This window comes from Hippocampus comes, unplaced genomic scaffold (genome assembly GCF_001891065.2).
Source record: "Hippocampus comes isolate QL1 unplaced genomic scaffold, H_comes_QL1_v1.1 scaffold36, whole genome shotgun sequence".
NCBI lineage: Eukaryota > Metazoa > Chordata > Actinopteri > Syngnathiformes > Syngnathidae > Hippocampus > Hippocampus comes.
In genome coordinates this window covers 3,163,558-3,180,840 of record NW_017805695.1, presented here as the reverse complement: position 1 = coordinate 3,180,840, position 17,283 = coordinate 3,163,558, and the positions used below count along the sequence as shown (strand labels likewise).

The 17,283-nt window shown below is 41.3% G+C and overlaps 1 long non-coding RNA gene across 1 annotated transcript; it reads left to right on the top strand.

Annotated features, from left to right (window-relative positions):
* The first annotated feature begins 244 nt into the window (after positions 1–244).
* On the top strand, positions 245–12,020 carry LOC109523067 (uncharacterized). Its single transcript, XR_002169692.1, has 3 exons — positions 245–393; positions 11,471–11,552; positions 11,656–12,020. It is a non-coding gene; the product is annotated as an uncharacterized LOC109523067 (long non-coding RNA).
* Positions 12,021–17,283: the final 5,263 nt, after the last annotated feature.

Below are 17,283 nucleotides of genomic sequence, written 5' to 3'. Positions count from 1 at the left end.
TTTTCCACATGGCCCAGCTGGCAAAAGTTAGAGCAGTGCAACAATGCGCCTGCAGGACAGGCCAGTATGGGTCCATGATGAGGGCCCCTCGGTCCTGCTGAAAAGCTCCTATTGTCCGACTCCACCTCCATCAGAAGTCATTAATTATGGGCCGTGAAGCTCAGCTCAGTGCGAATAAGTCCAGCCTTCACACTCACAGCCCAACTCTCCTCCCTTGTCATGTTACAGCATTCAGAGACTGATGGGACCCAAGTCCCGCTCCCCTCCTCTGAACCCTTTTAATGAATCCAAGCTGACCGCTTAGCAAAGCCCCGTTACAACTTTTGCTGTTTTAGAACTGCACCTTGAGGCACGAGTAGGGAAAGGAAGGAAGGAATATGTATATCCTCAAAGGTATTTGCACGTATTTATGTTTGAAATAAGATTGTAATGGTTTTCATGTGGCCACTCTATCCCGTTCCATCTGTATAACCATCTATAGTGTCCAACCCGAGGGTGTAGATGACAAACATCATTTGAAATGTTGCCACGATAGCTTGAAAAACATGTCCTGCCATAAAATGAATAATCAAATCATTCCAACACAGTACACAGAAACTTTTTTTTTTTTACCAGGATGAATATATGAGTATATATGATCATGTCAAAATGCCACTTGTGTGCCAAATTCCAGTTGTGTGCTAATTCTTTACGGTATGTCACCATATTGTACCGTAATAAAACACAATAACATTGTGGAGCGATACAACACACAGAATAATGAAATGTCAATCAGGAGAAAGCATATGCTCATGTTATTGATTTGCAATGCGTGCTTGAAACGTCTTTAAAGTGACAACAAAGTATGTGATTTTGGATTGAAAAGCATTACAAAGACAAAAGCAAAACGACAAGATGATATAATGCAACCATAATTATATAATTGGGTTTCTTTGTTAGCAGGGGTTTCAAACTTAAGTCCCAGGGTGGGTTGGGGTGGCGCTTTTGTGCTTTAGATATTTCCCTCCTCCAGCACATCTGATTCAAATGATCAGGATCATTATCAGGCTCTTTTGCAGATGAGCTGGTCATTTGATTCCGCTGCGTTGGAGGAGGGAAACATCTCAAACATGCAAGAAAGCGGCTCTTGAGGACCGTTTGAAACCGCTGTTCTTTACAGTGTACTTTTTAAATCACCCCTGAGGGATGAAACAGTACATTACACATCCCTCAATAATGTGACACCACCCAAGATCAGTTATTCAATACAACCCGTGGTTTAACTGTAATCAAAGGGCCCCTCCCCTCTCGCCCCTGGAGTTTGATTCATTTCTTCACAGCAGTTTCTACACATCCACATCATAAAAGAGTGTCAAAACGCGCCACACAAGAGCTCATTCAGAGCAAGGAGGGCTCGGTTTGGCAGGATGTGTCCAGTCCGTGGCCAAATAGTGCGTTCCATCACGCAGGCCTTTGAGAAAATCCTGAGTAACTTTATATGCTGACAGTTTATGAGATCTGAGTTGAGTCAGACAAAGTCAGATAACATGGAGGTGACAGGGTGGAATTAAAACATTCGTGTAGCTGCCAGCTGTGAGCTAACTAATGATGATTTAATGGGAACCATATATACATTCGTGTTGGTTAAAATATATTAGTCATTGTGATCAAACTACTGTATGTCCTATCAATTCAACACTTTCTTCATTAATTTAATCCACTCTGCTATTAAGGGGGTGGGGGGGGGAACAAAGTATGTGAGAAACAAGCCACTAAATAAATATTGCGTGACATCTGGCGGATTGCAAACAGAGTTTGTCTGCAATGGTTTTCATATACCTGTAACTTGTCTTCATCACGCTGTTGCTTTCGCAAAAGTGTAAAAACAATCCAGACTCCTGCTCTAAATACTGTAGATGGCTGCACTACTTCTTGATGAATCACATGATGTTGATATCGATCTGTTCGCGTCACACGGCGATAAAACAGCAGGTACTGACTAATCTGGTGGGGCTTATAAACTGCATATCACACTTTGGATTGATTGTGATAGATATGACCCAAGTAAAAAGCAAGTCCAATATGGGACGACATGTAGAATAGAGAAAAGTTTGTACTGTTACTTGTACTGTTTGTACTTATTAAAGAAGCGAAATGAGTAGGAAGTTGTTAATGTCTTGAAATAGGCAAGGAAATTGAAAAAGGGCACTGACAGATCATAACGAGACTCCCCCCCTTTTACATCAGACATTCCTCTCCTCTTCTTCTCTCCTCCCTTGCTGACCTTCGCCTCACTTTTTTCCCCCAGAGAGAAGGTTACATAACATATTTCCAGAACCCCCTCCTTCAACACACACTCCAGCTACACTTCATCAGTTCCTGCCCCTCATTCAGTGCCCCCACCCCCAACACACACACACACACACACACACACACACACACACACACACACACACACACACACACTAGATTTCCTCTCCTAGACAGGGAACAGACTCCACGGACTCTGTAACACTTCACAAAACTTCTCATGCCTTCATTCTTCTCTTGCTTCTCTCTCTCTCTCTCTCTCTCTCTCTCTCTCTCTCTCTCTCTCTCTCTCTCTCTCTCTCTCTGCTCTTTCTCCTCCCCCTTTCTCCCCTTTCATCTCTCCAACACTCTGTTGCATTAATCTTTTTTTTTTGTCTACCACACTAACAATGGCTCTGTTTTACATCACTGATTGGAGATGTGACCCCACCCCTCTGTCTCTTTCTCTGCTCACTGTGTTTCCCATGATGCAGCGGTCATGGAAAAATGGAACCTCGACTTCACAGTTTGGAAAAGAGGTCATAGGCTGAGGTGCAGGAGGTTGACACAAAGGTCAGCCATGTCAGATGTGGGGGAACTGTGGGAGAGTGGTCTTTTTTTTTTTTTTTTTTTTAGAGGTTTAGGGAAATGGACAATAGAGCCCACTGACACCGCAGAGCAAAGAAGCCTGACATGAATGGCCAGTTTGATGGGATTTAGAAAGCCCTGTTAGGATACTGATGTATGGTACCGATTCTATTGGTGAAATTAATATGCAAACGATGCCTTTTTGTATCTGGAAAGCTATAGGTAAATGAAATCGACAACCCTGTGAAACACCAAAGTCATTTTTTTAGGTCTGCGAGACAACATGAAATGTAAGACGTCATTGATGTATTTAATTGTGGTGGGGCTCTATTAAAACCATAACATTATTAACCAGAGACCTTCAAATTAATCAATGTCATTTAATCAAATGAATGGTTTTACATTTTGGTCAATGAATACACATGCCGTATATGTGAACAAAATATCAAAATTCAATCAAATCCATCAGGCTACGAAATACAAAAATATTCTGGTGCCACTGTAGGAATAAGATGTCGAGCTAAATTTAAATTCTCATTTGATGTAGGCTGATTGGGTTCAATATTTGATGTTTGCTATAATCTGAGATTGTAAAATACCTCAGCACTGACTGGACTTTACATGCCTGTGAGCTCTGTCCCAATTCCCGTTAGTCGGGGCTTCCATGGCAAGTTCGTATATGCCCTCTGATTTGAGCCGATGCAGTAACAGTAGATGCTGAAAAGGTTTCCTCATAGTTCATCATCATGAGTTTGGATAAACCTTTCGAAAAGCAAAGTCAAGAAAAGCTGTTATGGCTTTGTTAGCTACTGGGCTCAGTCCACCACAGTCTGGGTGGCAGACTGAGGGCTAAGACTGACTCAGCTGAGAGCCTTATGACAGAGCGACGAGACCCGGTCGCCTCAAGTTTCGTCAGCATCTGATGAACAAGCAGAGGCAGTGGAGTGGATAGTCTAGACTGGCACAAAGTTTGTTCAGGCCTGGCATAGGCCTGTGGATCAAGTGAACTTCTTTCATATGAGCTGGAGTGGGTTCAGTGTGTAAGCTGTTCTGGGATGGAGCTCATCGTAGGACTTTGAAGAGGGAGGAGTTCTGGACTAAAGTACTAGCAATGGGTAGTGAGGGGAAATGAAAGGGTATCATATTTTGCATCTCTAAAAGACGGCTCTGACAAAAAGAGAGGCGCCAGCTCCCCTGCATGGACTAATAATGCATCACAGAACCCAAGTGAGGGGACCATGCTAATGAGGCCATAGGACAGAATAAGCTTCCAGCGGAATTGTGTGTGTGTGTGTGTGTGTGTGTGTGTGTGTGTGTGTGCGTGTGTGTGTGTGTGTGTGTGTGTGTGTGTGTTAATGAGAACTGTAGGTCCCCCTTTTCCCAGCAAAAGCCCCACTGGCCCGTTTTTCTATTTGGGAAACGGGGGCTGGGGTGGGGTGGAGGGGGCTCATTTCAGGGGGCACTGCCGATTAATGAAGGGCCACATACCAGTGGTTAGAGATGGTGGGGGTGGTAGTGGGTTGGGATTCCAAAAGACAAAGGTAAATCTAAAGGAAATGCAAATTCATGATTGGCTATATCAGATTGGGGGCAGGGAATGAAGCGACGACAAAGAGGCAGGGGCGTTGTGAGAGTAGAAGTGAAACCAAAGGCAAGCGTCTAGTGCGCAAGTGATATTTTGGGAAATGGGCTTAGAGCGCATGTTAGTGAGTGTGTGTGTGTGTGTGTGTGTGTGTGTGTGTGTGTGTGTGTGTGTGTGTGTGTGTGTGGGCACAGCTGAAAGTTGGAAACAAAGGCGGCCAGCAAGGCCCTGGTCCAGTGAGCCTCCAACACAGTGGAACTCAAGCTCCTGCTGCATGTTGCTGTAGTTTTAAATCTCAAAGCTGAGTCAACTGGATGGTGACATAAACCAATAAACCAATGGTTTTTTTAATGTTCAGCTTCAGGACCATGCCCCAAACAGTCAGTCCCGCCAGCATCTGTTTCTGGATTGCTGGTTGAAAAATCACATTTGCGGCAGCTTTTCTGAAAAGTTGCTACGGTTTTAGAGGGTTGCACTAAAAATGGTACAAAAAGAAGCAAGTATATCCATTCTAAAAGGAATGCATGAAAGCAGATGCTTTGATCCCATAATTAAGTGCAACCTAACACCACAAGAGAGTTTGCCAAAACAAGCCAATTAAAAAGTGATTTCTTTGTAAATAGAGCTGAAATTTCAGCTATGGAGAAAAAGTACTTGGTGCAGCAGCAAATGTGCATTATTTTAAAATGACAAATTTCAAGCATAGCAAATTTCTCAGAAAGTGAACAGTATCGTACTATTGTTGAGAACTGAAAGAAAAGAACAAACAATGACACCAAAAATTTAAGTTTTGTAGCTTTATGTATTTACCTACACCAATAAGGCGACTGTTCACAATGGTTCCGTTGCTGGCATCAAAGATTCTATTCTATTCGATTCTAATTGAATTCTTCTCACACTCACTATTCATCTGAGACATTTAACTTTGGCTTATTTATGGACTTGATAAATTCATGCAAATGCATGAAATCCCCCCATAAAGGTTAGCTTGTATTTGATGACAAAAGACAACAGAAATTTGTCTGATCTGGATGCAACACCCTCCCTTCTTCTCCTCTGGCTGTTTTTTCGGGTGAAACGTTGTTAAGTAAATTGTTGACTTTTGTTTGAACATGCCCAATACCGTTTACCCATTTTAGAGAGAACATTCAGGAATTTGTGAGCACGAACAATGATTTTTTTCAATTTATTTTTTGCTCAATGACAGCTATCACGTGTCATTTGTAAACAAGTGAGTAAGCATGTGAAAGTGCGATGCAAGGAACGTATTTGATTGATTAGAGAGTGTTAAGAGGTTTCAGTGCAACTCAAGGACAAATTTGATGGGCAAAACTCATGGAAAATGACAAAAAATGGGCAAAATTGCGGCTGGCCAGAGTTCTAAGAAAACACATACAGTAATTTGCAGAGATTGGTTCAATTTTCAATAATTGGTGTGATTGAAAAAACACGGGCTCAATACCCACTACAGGATTGTAAATTCAAGAGAGCAAGTTTTAGTACAATTTTAGTGTTTCAACGTTAAGTGCAGTTTCAGCCACACTAAACACATGTTACACGTTTTGTTGAAAAAAATAAATACATCAAGCTTACTACAGCATTTGCCAAATACAAGCCTATGATTTGACAATAGTTGGCACTCTTAGAACACATACAATGAAATAATATCCGCTGCTGAGCAACAACTAATGCTGCTGCACTGCCGCTATTACGACCGATATATGATTAGACCATAGCAAGGAACATAACCACGAGAGTACAAGGTGGTCTTACATTCCTTCTGATTTCACAAGGCTGCAGTGTGGTTTTTTTCGATGACCCACTTTCCCTCCTAACTGCTGGCTGGACAGCAATGTGTGGTTTCGCAGGGCTGGGAGTTCACACCCTGGTCGTCGTGCCGGAGGAGGGTTGGTGGAAGAGGGGAGTAGTAAAAAAAAAAAAAAAAAAAAAAAAAAAGTGTGATTCATGAGCGAGTGTTTTGGCATCACTGCAGATACCCAAGAGCCTAATCGACAGCATATGGAGGGTGGCAAAGTGTGCGCATACCAGACGGTGGATATATAAAACTCACCCGTAAACACTGGCGAGTAGTAGAGAACGGAACAGACTCTGCTTATCTGGAGTAATAATGTATGAAGCCTGGAAAAAGTACAAAAATATTTCTTCAGTTTTCAGACCCAAGGTCACAAAAATGATTCATGTTGTGAGCGTGGAGAGGCGCGGAAATATTTGTTTGTATGTGGATACAGGTGGATGCGTTGGGCATTCATTAATGCGGTGGTAAATGTGCTGCGCTTCTGCACAGTACAACCTGTAACAGGTGGAAAATGTGTGTGTGCGTATACATACATGGGCCTTGAGGGAAAAACTAGAACCATTCATTCAGCTCACCCATACATCACACAGCGGTGTTAATTGCCTTTGCTTCACCTCTTCCACATGCTCTGCCTCAACAGCAATTTAGCCTGTGTTATGCAAGGCTCTATAAATTTCTCATGTTCCAATTGAAAGACTCGGCGGCTGCAAATTCATGACCCCACCCCCTCTACTCTGACACCTCTTGCAGCCCACTAAGCTTTGGGAGTCATTGTTAGGCTCTGTTTATTGGAAATATAGTGGTGCACGGCTGACATTTACACAGCGATAAGTGAGCTATGATTTCCAGGCGCGATAAAAAAACATTACTGCTGTTACAACAATAGTAAGGCCATCTCAGAAAACCTTTCACTTGTCTGTTTAGCTCAATTAGTAGTAGACATGGTATTCATTACAACACAGAATTCAACATGACTATAATTTTCCACTATACTATTTATTTGCTGTTGAACCCTCTCTATAACATTTAATTGCATCTTACTCATGTTTCTTGGTTGATCCAGTAAAGAGCAACATGCCAGATAGCTTGTTACATCCGGAAAAGTATGATGTTTTTTGTTTGTTTACAGCACCAGTTGGAGTGGAGGGCGTGCCTCTTCAGAAGGTGCACCTGTAGCTTGTTTCCAATCAAGCCTGCTAGGTATTAAAGGACTGCCAAGCTGCTGAGTCTCTTGTTGGATTGTTGCTCTTGCTTGCTGTTTATGCTCTAGTAATGTTTTCTAGACCTCTTGCCCACATTCGGATTGTTTCACTATATTCTTGTTATTTTTTTTTTGTTGTTTTCAAGTCATTTTGGACTGCATGATGTTTTATGTGTTTGGATTTTTGCCGTTTAGTTTTGAGTGCTTTCTGTTGTCAAATTTACCTTGCAGTTCGCAAGCGCTTTCTGTTCATATCTAGTTAGTGCGGAACATATTAATTGCATTTCCATTCATTGGAATGGGGAAAATAGATTTGAGATTCAAGTGTTTTGAGTTCAAGCGTGGTCACATAGGATTAGGATAGAATTAAATTCAGAAGTCATGTATTTTATTTTGAAGTGACTCACTACAGTAACACAATTTCTCTGTTTTCAATCATACCCTGAAAAACAATTGTGTGTTGATTTTATTTGACATGTGGCTACACACAATAGAATCATCTGGGTCTAGATGCATTTTTGAAAATAGATTTGTGGTCTATTAAAAAAAATGTGTGTATATATATATATATATATATATATATATATATACACATCTGTATATCTCTGCATCCAGTTGATTATATTTTGTGCAACCATTTGACGAAATAAAATTGGGTAAAGCCAACGCACCATTTTTTTCAGTGTAATTATTTTATAGAAGGCCGATGTACTGTAGATGAGACAAAATCAAATGACATGACCCAGAACCTGAGATGCATATTAAAATACAGACAAAGGTCAACCTGGAAAAACACGGAGACGGATACACACAAACACTCGAACAGATTTCATCCAATAATTCTCTCCTTGCGTGAAGCTCTTTTTCCATAGTGTGACACGGTGGTCCAAACGGCATTGAAATATTACATGTGCCTGGTTTATTAAAGCTGACACAGCCACTTGGGGTTAAACAGGACATTTCTGTCACCCTAATAACAGAGTAGCTCAGGGTTGGGAACGGAGGGGAGAGAAACCCCTGACCATCATCCACCAAACAGCCAACATGTGACCGCTAACGTCTCTCCATCACCAACCTCCCTCTGTTCCTTTCATGACATTTACAACCACATCGAGTGTGCGCACAGGCACGCAAAGACATGCAAAGACAAATGGTGGCACTTTTATTTCATCGAAGACAAAAATTCATCCGTCTGTTTCAGAGTATAAAATAGCACTCTGGGGGCCTTTGCGAAGGCGGAAAGTGGTGAAGTTAAAATTTGATCGGTTCACGCAGGGGAAAAAAACAACAACACAACTTCTTTTATGTGTGTGTGTGTGTGTGTGTGTGTGATTGTGTGGGTGTGTGTGTATACGTGTGTGTGTGTGTGTGTGTGTGTGTGTGTGTGTGTGTGTGTGTAAGTGTATCATGGCGCACTATTTACACATTGAAGGTCTTTGGAAGATTATATTGACATCATAATCTTAGAATTTGATCTTTTATGAAAACATTTCTGAAGTGCCTCGGGAATATTTGCAGGTTTGCCATTAAAGTCAAGGAGTGTTAGCACAAAGATAATTACCTCCCTCACATTTTTCCATGAACCTTTACTTTGAAATAATAGTACAAAATAAAAGGATCAGATTAAATTACCCTTTCCTATGGGTTTTAGAATTTCTGTCTCAACCATCTTTTTTTCAATCAAATTTTCCCTTGGCCTTTCAGGCCTGCATCCAATGAACACTGTGTAGTCCTCGATAGCAGAAGCACACAGCGATCTTCAACTACATTTTGCAGATGTCAGCATAAACCCACAACAATGAATTTCAGATAAAGCCAGACTGACCACTATGGGAAATTACGGCAACTATGCAATCCATCAACAACAACACCTCCCCCGTAACCGAGGCAGATCAGTGGAAATATCAAAACAGAAAGAGACCAAAAACCTTTTCATTTTTATTTCACTTGCTTGAAACCTTAAATCACATCACAAAACCACTTTCAAGGTGAGAGGAAAACATCAATATGTGTCAGAAAAGGGAAGTGTGGGACCATGTTGGTAATGTGCAGTCGAAAAACAGCAGACATCATCTTATCTGTTGTGATGGAAGCATCCATTTAATGTCGGCAACTTCTAAGCCTCACTTGACACGTATTTGTTTTGTTTGATTATGGTTTGCCTCTGAAGTCTGTCAGGGAAGTTTTACATGAGATTTTCAGAAATTCCAAGCCAGTATTCTTGGCCGTACCCCAGTAGATCAACATGTGGTATCTGGAGAAATGCTTTACTGCTGAGCAAGCTTTGTCGTCAATTGGTTTACCCATCACTCATGTTCAATAAAGTTTTTTATGGAATTAAAAGGTTTGTCAAGTGACTATGACACAAAACAGTGTGTCAAGGTAGCATGTAAGCATTTTAGAAATTCTGATTTGAATTAGAAGCTGGTTTCAGCATTTGTAAATCTTTATTGATCCCCTTTGTGTGTGTGTTTTATTGTACTGTGTCTCGGGCTGAAAGATCATGGAACACAATCGAATGCAATTATTTTCCTCCCCTAAAAATTGTGATTACGAGATAATATCCGATTCTTTTTTTTCAAGATCCATTTCAAGATACAGGTATATATTTTTTTCACCAAACATCATTGAATTAATCTTTATTACAATAAAAAAGATCTATTAGATTATAGGATATTAAAAATAAAGGCAAACAAAGCATTAATTAGTGTAAAAGACAAAAGTTTATTTCTCTACTACAATTCTAGGTTTAAACTTACTAAATACTTTCACATGAAGTCTGAAAAGCATTCACCCTGACAACATAATTCCATCCATCCATTTTCCGATCCGCTTTACCCTCACAAGGGTTTGGTTCGCACGTCGGCGTCACAATACAGAAATGTAGAGTTCAATTCCAGCTCCGGCCTTCCTGTGTGTAGTTTGCATGTGCTCCCCATGCCTGCGTGGGTTTTCTCCGGGTACTCCAGTTTCTTCTCACATTCCAAAATCAGGCATGACAGCTTAATGGAACACTCTAAAATGTCCATAAGTGTGATTTTGGGCACGACTGCTTGTTCGTTTCTGTGTGCCCTGCGATTGGCTGGCAACCAGTTGAGGGTGTACCCTGCCTACTGCCTGAAAAAAGCTGGGATAGGCTCCAGCACAGCCCGCGACCCTTGTGAGGATAAAGCGGATCGGAAAATGGATGGATATATGGAAACAGGGTGCTTCCATTTTCAAATCATATGACCGGAGGATGTGTTTTGGTTAGTCACCACCCAGCAGCGCCCCATGTGCATACATCATGACATGTCAATCAAAGTCAACGCTTTTAGTTCATTTTACATGTGCGTCACAGCTGTTGTGGTGGTTCACACGATATATTTATCAGCCACACACTCACACCCAGAGACGAGTTTCCCACCCTCACACATACACGATGAAATTTTGTTTTTTAACCTTTTGAGGGGAAAAATATGTTAGATACTCGCCTCCGGAGACAGAAAAGTTACTGAAAATGATGCACACCTACGGCAGTAGGTTTAAGTGAGAGTAATGACCTCTTTGCATGCTCACACCGTCTCTGCCGCCCTCCTCCCCTCCGCCCCGCGTCTCAATGACGATTTGAATTGCAGTTTTTACGATGAGTAAATCATGTCTTATCAAATGGCGATTATATTGCAAACGCAATGAATCATTCAACCCTCATATCAACTGTTATGTATGAAGGTTTTCTCAATTCTCATTCCAAATAGTGCCCTAAAATAAGGGCAAAATGTCTGATCTTGTGATTCTTATCAATATATGTACTATTTTCACTCGGGTTACTATTTTTAGCATTTCAGCACTTGGCATTCAAATTACTTCTTAAGACTAAGTGACACACGGACAGGACAGCTCACAAGATGAGCGTGAAACAAATCCTATGAAATATGAATTACTCTCCCCGACATACACTTGCACACTCACTTTAAAACCAATGATAGGTGCCTTCTTAGGACACCCTTCACCTTGTGCAATCCAACAATCACAGGCACCCATGGGGGAGGTGAGCTGTGGCCTTTCGGACCTTCGGCGCTGCCAGTCTTGATGAATGACATCTGCAGGATTGTCTAGTAGGTTTTACCCACCAATCCTTTTTCTCTGCTACGTTTATTTGGCTCCGGTAATGGTGGCTGTCACGGCCAATCGCCTGAGACAGTCACTGATTTACTCCAGGTGGCGCTTGGCTATTGTCCAGCTGAAAGAACTGCCCTGACCCATGACCCCTGACCCCTGAGGGCTGCCCTGTGCCCTACCTAGAGGACAGGATTGGAGCTGTTGCTGGGAGCAGAGGCAACATGGGGATTAAACGAGGCTGAGTGGTTTGTGCTGGGAAATGGATACTCCCACAACTCCCCGAGTTCTTAACCTCAAAACTCAAGTGGTGATATTCATGCATCCCAACAGTGCTGGAAAGGTACCACTGAAATTCTTCACCAACCACCGTCTGATATGATTCACATTTACTTTATTTTGGATGAAACAACTTGTCTGTGGTGGATAAAGTGATCCTTACAACAACATGAGAATGCTTCTTTTCTACCTTCACAGATAACGAGAAATATTTTGTGGTCAGAAATATGACAGCCAATGACATTTTCAGAACCAAATAAAAATGATCATGAACCAAATATAGGTCACAAACGCAATCAAAGCATTCCTAAGCAAATGAAAGCATTGACCTTGGATTTGTTTGGATTTCAGACATTTCCTCTAGTAAAGAATAATAATATTTTTGGAGTAGGAATGGAGTAGGCATTTGCAATGACGACTAGACACCAGAGATATTCTTGTTTCCAAATTTCCAACGTTTAAATATTTAAAGGAAAAGTACAAATTGCTGGTTAGGAGGCAAGCAAGAGCACATGACACAGAATCACTTGGTCACATTTGAACCCTTGCTCTTTACCTTTTGGACCATTTTGTCCTTTACAGTGTCATTTTACCACCAAACTTTTTGGGGTGCAACGTCATTTCTATTTCAGCAGAAGATACAATTGTCATCTGTGATAAAAATGAGCTTTAAATTAGTCACAGGAGACCATCTCTCTTCTATCAGCTCTGTTTTGCATGAGCAGTCAACATTACTTGGCTTTGAAGTTTGGATTTCTGGCCCAGGTCTTTCTGTTCAGCAGTGACTCAGTCAGTCAGCTGAAGGGCTTGAAGGTCAAGGGTTCAAATCTTCCTGTGGCTAAAAAATAAATAAATAAAACATTGAAATTTAATAATCTCTCTGAACACTGTGAGGGTACTCGTGAGCAAGGCGTTCCATCCCCCAAAATCAGAGTCGCACCGCCCCTTCACCCCGGAATCTCTCTGCTGCCTGAATTTTGTGGGTTCAGAGTTGACAGTGACAAGGTCTATCAAATTTATAGATATCTTTTTTCAAACATCACGGTTGTCTCAGCTACAGATGTAAGAAAAAGCATGGGAATCCTTTGGAATTTTTGCACAATCCGGTCCTAAAATGTGATAGGATGTTCACAACAATAGACAAACAGCGTTAATAAAAAAGAACAAACAAAATCATTTGTGTTGAGTATTTTTTGTTTGTTTGTTTTTTAACCAAACACATGTTGATGTCACAATCCAGGGTGGAAAAAGTGTGAACGTTTTGGATTTAATAACTGGTTGAGGCTTCTTTGGCAGCTCTAACTTCAACCAAATGTTCCTTGGTTAGATCTGCACAACAGTCAGAAAGAGCTTTGGGTGATTTCTCTTGACAAATCTGTTTCAGTTTAGCAATATTCTTGGGGTGTCTGGCATGAATTGCTCTTTTGAGGATCAATAGCACCTCAGTTAGGTTGAGGTCAGGCCACTGACTAGGCCACTCCTTAAGGCCAATTTTCTTATGTTTGAAAACATTCAGTGTCTCATTTACTACTGGCATGTAGTTTGTTGTCCTGTTACAGCTTCCATCCTTGGTTACAATTTAATAATCAGACAAATACTCGAACTTAGAAATAATTTTTTCTGCCTAGAACAGCAATTCGTCCAGGCCCTGTGTGAGCAAAGTTATCAAGGGCACCAAAACCATAATCAATCAATACCCATGAGATTTTCATGGTCTTGTGTTGTGCCTTTTTTTTTCGACACACTATTTTCGGAGACAGGCACATATGTGCTCGACATAAAAACGGTCGCATCTTCATTTACATGCCGGGGCAAGTCGAGTTTTCTATGTTTGGGAATTCGGCAGACCGTGCAATGCCTCACTGGGCGTTCCAGCTGACTGAGGGGATTTTCTATTACATGCCCATGTCGCACCTGACAATTTGGTGACAGAAAGTAGACTCGACTTTATACTCTGCTTATATATGTGGTGTGTCATTGTATTTCGTAACTAGTGTGTGTGTGTGTGTGTGTGTGTGTGTGTGTGCGTGCGTGCGTGTGTGTGTGTGTTGGTTGAAGAATTGGTTCAAGGCGTCTCTGAGTGCCCACTAGGCAGCGGTCAAATATTACATCATCAGGTAGTGGAGATCTTCTTGCACTTCTTTATAAACGTACTTTGGGCACACCGATCTTCTGTACGGACTCAAACTAGTCGGTTATGCTTCCGCCATGTAGACCACACCCCTCTCCTGCATTGAATTTCAAGGGAATGAGGCGAGCCGCTTCGATTTAATGAAGTCGGCTGTGTACATACACAGACGCCCACTTCTAGGTGGGGACATCGACAAAAATGAATGCCAAAGACAGAAAACTTTTCACAGTTAGACTACGCCCATTTTATTGTATATTCCTACCAATTAACGCCTTTCATCTGTCTGCACAGTAGTTTTGGGGCTCTCTTCTGCAAACTTCAAACTTGCAGCAATGTTTTTTTTTATTTTTTGGGGGGGACCGCAGTGACATCTTCTGTGGTGTGCTACTAGGACAACCATTCTTGTTTAATATTTTACTTTTCGGAAATTTGTAATCAATGATGTTAACCTATGCCAGGCATTTCTGTAAATCTTTAGCCAACACTCTACGGGTTTTCTTCACGGCATTAAACATTCCGCGTTGTGCTTTAGCAGTCATGTTTACGGGAGAGTCACTCCCAGGAAAAAATGCAACAAATTGAATATTAGTAATCATAGACTTTATTCATGAAGCTGTTTTTATTCAAAAGAAAATGTCACAGTGCTCAGACATTCTTCATTTAAACGAAAAACTATCTTACCGTGGACGGATGAACGTGAAGGCTTTTAGTGACACTTATGTGATCCTTTCAAGCTTCGTGCAAATGTATTCTTAATTGTCAGTATTCTGAGAGCCCGATGATGTGAGGCTTGTTCCACATCAGTCAATGCTTCTTGACAATAGAAAATACATCAGTGATGTCACGTCTGTCACGTCAATCGGGCTCATTGGGCTCTTGGAGAAGTCATTAGACTAGTGGTTTACATACTTTTTCGACCATGCACTGTGATTGTTTACACGGTGTGTCCTATAAAAACCTAAAAACATGAGACCATAATTTTCTTTGTGAGGGTCCGCATTATTTTCAGCAAACTCTAAATGTTGTTGTGACTTAGATCGAAATCAAATGACATTTATGACCAGTTTATGCAGATATCCAGGTACTTTGTAATAGTTTACACTTTTATTGCAAATGTTTTGCTCATGATGCATGCCTGCCTTACTTTGCTCCCATTACACACTAGAAAACGTTGTCGTACACCCGACCAGATGTAAAAATACTTTTTTTTTAACTGCCAATGCCATAGCCAAAACACTCATGGCATGCTTAAATATAGACGATGTGACACATGATTAGCAGCGTTGATGCTCTGCATATGACGTATGAACACGTGGTCTTTGCAGCAGCTTCCCGTACACACGTGCTGACCATAAACAAGTACAAAAGCAATGCATCTCAGATTCTTTTTGAACAACATGATGACAAAGAACGTTTTCTTGGTTATGACAGCTGTGGGTTAATGAACAATTTAGCCATGCATACAAGAGGCCATTAATAAGTTATGTAGGAAAACCTACGAGGATCAAGTGGGAATCTGTGTGGATCTGAAATTCCTTTCAACATTCGCAACATTTCACGATTTGATTTGTGTATTTTTATTCGCTTTCCATTCACATGTATAGCCAAATGGCACAGGGTCCTGTGATTCTAGCTTGATATATATAGATAGATAGATACACACACACACACACACACACACACACACACACACACACACACACACACACACACACACACACACACACACACACACACACACACACACACTCCATGTCCATGTGTGCGCTGTTCAGAGCCAGGTGGTTTGGCGCTTGGTGTGAGTACCGTGTTGGTACATGACTGGAGCTGATGACTGAGGGTGAGCCGACAGACAGCAGCTGTCTGTCTGGTTCAGTTACAGCCAAACACCACAGCCACTGATACGGCTCTCCAATACCCTGAGGTCCATGTCAAGGTCAGGGAGCTGCAGACTACATTCCCTATGGGCTTGAAAGCTAAAGTTGCACAAACCAAACTTAACAAATGTTTGAATGTGGGTGAACCAATTAAAATGTCATTACTCAAATCGCACCGGGTACAGTATTTTAAATATGCATATCATCTTTATGAGCTGCTCTTCCCTTAACTTATGGAATATTTAAATATTATATAGTATTAACATTTGCATGCAACCGTATTCTCCCTTATGCTGTAATTTTTCGGTCTTTTCACCCTCTTGAGAGGAAAAGAACTCCTGAGAATATGTTATGTATCCTGCACAGCAACAGTCAAATGTGCCAAGCTTTTGAATTGCACAAATGAGCACAGGAAATCATTGAGAAATGTTTTTCTCTCAGATTCCAAATCAAATGAAATTTCCACAAAAGGTGAATATAGTGGCAACGTGGCTTCATGGGACCCAATGGACAAACTCAAAAGAAGAAAAGAAGTAACCAGAAAGTCTCGGCTGCAACCTCCTGTGGAAAACAATTATGAAATACTCTGTCCCAACTATTTTTGCTCACCGAAAGCCCACGGTTGACAAGGCCAGGCAGGCTAGGGCTCAAGCGATGTCGAACACGTGCAATAAAAAGCCAACAATGTCCTTCGCCAGCTCATATAGCCTTACAAGTTTGTCTCACTTTTTTTTTTCTTTCACTTGGTGCAAGGATTTTCACTTAGTGAAAGTGTACATGTATGTAACCACTGTCCATTGGAAATTATTGTCCTGTGCCGCTTGTAGTTGCATTCCTAGTCATAAAAACTGTAATGTAAATCACCATTATGTTGGTGTCATGCAGTATAGAGAAAGGCCAAGCAGAACAAATACAAACGCCAAGCCAGGTCTCTTCACGCTGTATCTTCAAGTTCCACCAAACTGAGCAACAGTTCTTCTTATGATGATGCTGCATGTTTTCCATCACAGGCTTAGTGTGCACAGGCTTGTATGGGTTAGGGTGTTCAGCACCTGCAAAATCTATCATTCTCTGTCAACCGGCAGTTTAGCGGCGAGCTCTGGCAACAGGCAGCTTTCTCCTGCCCTTCTGCGTCACTTCCGGTCTGCAGATGATCATGATTTCCCCCAATGTGTCTGTTCTGTCTAGTTTTTATTCCACAGAGCATTATCAATCAGCGTACTGTTTTGACTTGTGCTGCCACACATGCTGTATTGTTACTTTCCAAATGGGGGGGTTTATTTCTCCTTTAAAAAAAACTTGTTGGGGTTTTTCCTACTTGCGAAAAAAGTCAACACAAGCAAGACATTGATTAAAAATTACGAAATGTGCTTGACAAAAATGTATTGAAATTTGGAATTGTACAACATTAGTGACAACCCTACGAATGCCTCTGAAAGCTTC